Source organism: Myotis brandtii, unplaced genomic scaffold (genome assembly GCF_000412655.1).
Source record: "Myotis brandtii unplaced genomic scaffold, ASM41265v1 scaffold624, whole genome shotgun sequence".
Classification (NCBI taxonomy): Eukaryota; Metazoa; Chordata; class Mammalia; order Chiroptera; family Vespertilionidae; genus Myotis; species Myotis brandtii.
Window position 1 is genome coordinate 1,544,377 of NW_005370385.1, and position 3,156 is coordinate 1,547,532.

A 3,156-nucleotide genomic window follows, 5' to 3' on the forward strand; every position below is an offset into this window, starting at 1 on the left:
CAGCTCCACCTCCACCCCCCTCTATCCTAGACTTGAACCAACAGGAAAACCTTATTTAGAATGTTACCAAGACCCCAGCCTACAGAAGAAAGTGCCTGAAAGACTAAGGTGAGGGTGAGAACAAGCCAGCCTGCCTCTGGAATGCCCAAAGGAACTCTGCTTTAAAAAAGACCCTAGTTGGCCCTAACCGGGTTTGGCTCAGTGGCTAGAGCTCAGCCTGCAGACTGAAGGGTCCCGGGTTCAATTCCAGTTAAGAGCACATGCCCGGGTTGCGGGCTCTATCCCCAATCGGGGGCGTGCAGGAGGCAGCCAATCAATGAATGAATCTCTCTCATCATTGATGTTTCTATCTCTCTCTCCTTCTCCCTTCCTCTCTGAAATCAATAAAAATATATTTAAATAAATAAAAATAAATAAATAAAAAAGACCCTAGGGGAGCCCGGCAGGAGTGGCTCAGTGGTTTAGCATCAACCTATGAACCAGGAAGTCACAGTTCGATTTCCAGTCAGGGCACATGCCCGGGTTGTGGGCTCCATCCCCAGTGTGGGGTGTGTGGGAGGCAGCCGATCAATGATTCTTTCTCATCATTGAGGTTTCTCTCTCTCTTTCCCAAATCAATAAAAATAAAAAATAAAGAACAAAGACCCTAGGGGAAAACAAGGAGGACAGGAACCAGTCGCCCAGTTGACAAAGCCCAGTCCCTGCACACAGTGCCATGTGGCACACCCATGGCCAAGGTCCACTGCCAGGCCCTCCCTGGGACCTTCGGAGCCCAAGCCTGCTTGCCCTTCCCGCTGGCAGACCTGGGGGGAGAGGGCACATCTCGGGGACAACTCTGCCTTTGCAGGCCACCTGCGGGGACCCCAAGGGAGGCTTCTCCCAACAGCTCATCTGGCTCCTCCTCACTTGGCCCAGCTTCCTGCATTCCAGGTGCCCAGGCTGTCCGCCCTCTGACCTGAGGCCCCGTTCCTCTGCAGCCTTCTCTCTAAGGCAGGAGACCCATGCCAGTCCCTGGAGCTCCTTTCCCTGTAGGATCCAGCCTGTGGCCCTGCCTGAGGCTCAGCCTGATCCCGGACGATCAGCTTGGAGCCCTCCCTTCTCTGAGTCTCAGTTTGCCCACAGGGAGGTGAGAGCAGCTCAGGGTGAGCCTTCCATCCCAGTCCCAGCTCCTGGCTCTACTCCCTTCATTCCTTAGGACCCCCGAGCGGACACGTTTTCTCTTTTTTTGGCCTTTGGTGGGGAATGGAACTTTTCAAAAACAGTCTGTCTCCCCTCAAATCCTGTCCTAAAACCCCATAAAGCTGTATGTTCCTCAGCTCCCCCCTGCCCTAACCACGGGTCAGAGACGGTCAGAGGTGACTGAGAGGAGCAGAGCCAGGACAGGCGGGCAAGGTGCCACTGCACTTCCTCAGTCCCAGAGGCATCCTGACTGCATCTTCCAGGTCACCTTCAGAGCTGGAACAGACACCCTTCACTGATATTATCGGAGTGAGGCGGAGACTTACTATACACCAGGAAAACGCCGTTCCTTCCCACGAAGAGGCTCATCCCTAGCAAACACAGGACCTGCCTCCCAGGCCAGGAGTGTGTTTATGTAACAGCCAGCACCCAGGTCAGCTGGGCCCTGGCTCGGGGCTCAGTCAGGCTCGGAGTGAGCAGGGAGCCCCCGGGAAGCTGTTCCCCTCCCTCCGCCAAAAAAGAAGGTGGGGACACTGCTTTGCAGGATAGCAGCAATATGGTTTGGCAGATGGAGTGAGGAAGGATATAGGGCAGAAATTGGAGGAGTTTTCTGGGTTTTTTTGATGCCTGCCTATAGCAGGAAAGCTGGGGAGATAGAAGTGGGAAAGCAGCGGTGAGGTGGGTAATAAAAACGGGTTCCAGGAAAGAGTTTGGGGAAAAAAGGGGGAGAAAGAAAGAGGTGGGAGGCCTTGCCAAGAAAGAACAGGGAAGCAGGGATCAGGAGAGCTGAGAACGGATGTGTGAGGAGCAGCTGGGCCTGGTGACAATGAGACATCAGGTCCCAGGATTCACAGGGGTAATACCAAGCTCCCAGGCTAAGCAGGAACATGGGGTACTTCCAAACCACAGTGGGGAAGTTGGTCACGGGGGAGCGCTCTAAGACGGGAATCTGCCTGTTGTGAAGAATTTACGACTGGGTGAAAACCCAAGTGCGTAAGGCAATCGCGGCCTTCGCATCACCCAGAGACTTCCTGAGCTGGGGGGTGGGGGTTAATCGCTGACAAAGGAAGCGGAGTTAGCTGTGGAAGCCGAGATTCCTGCCTCTCCGGCTCTGGGAAAGGCTCTGTGACAGATGTCTCCCCTCACCCCTTCTGTGGCTGTCCCTCCAAGTCTCTTCACCAAAAGGGATGGGGGTGGGAGCTGACTTCTCTTACTTCCTCCAAAGGACACTGAAGCTGCAGGGAATGGCTGCTCTCCCTGCCCCACCTCCTTCAGCTCCAGGAGGAAAAACTGGTCATCGCCGCCTCTCTTTGGGGCCCCGGGATCACACAATGCCACCTCCAGGTCCCCAGCCACAGCACTGATTCAGGCCATTTACTCGGATCCATGCTAATGAGTTTTTTTTCTGTCACCTAATTAGTTCACAATGAACTCAGCCTTGAGAGAAAAGAGGCTAGAGAGGGCTGGGGAACTGACAGAAAGCAGTCAGACTGGGATGTCACCCCAAAGGGCAGGACCCCAGCTCTAATGGGTCCTTGACTCCCAAAAGACCCCATGCTCCTTCCCCAGCTACAGGGAGCTCTGGAAGCAGAAAGGGGGTGTTCAGATGAGGAGCCCCCCGGGGCCTCACACAAAGAGGTGAAAATGGGAGTGCGCCCCAACTGCAAGGCTCAAGTTGTGGCCAGGCCCCTGTGCACAATTCCATGTCATCAGCAAAAGGCCTTGCCCTCTCCCTGCGTTTCCACTAAGGCCCAACCCACCACCTGCTGGTGGGCGTTCCCCTTGGAATGGAACCTGAGGAGGAAGCAGATGCCCCAGGGTGAGGCCATCTGCCCACTGGGCACTCAAAGGTCACCATGCCACAGGAGGGCCTGCGGGTGGAGCCAGCCCCCAGGACACCAGGGGTCGAGGGGCATCTACCAGCAGCTTACACCATCTCTCCTGCCCCTGGGAAAGGAGTGCTGGGCAGTGTGTGTG

At 55.5% G+C, this 3,156-nt stretch overlaps 1 protein-coding gene across 4 annotated transcripts in view; it reads right to left on the reverse strand.

Moving 5' to 3' along the window:
• Positions 1 to 3,156, reverse strand: part of AGAP3 (ArfGAP with GTPase domain, ankyrin repeat and PH domain 3) — a 54,896-nt gene that overhangs the window by 50,718 nt on the left and 1,022 nt on the right. The gene's annotated exons all lie outside the window — the stretch shown is intronic.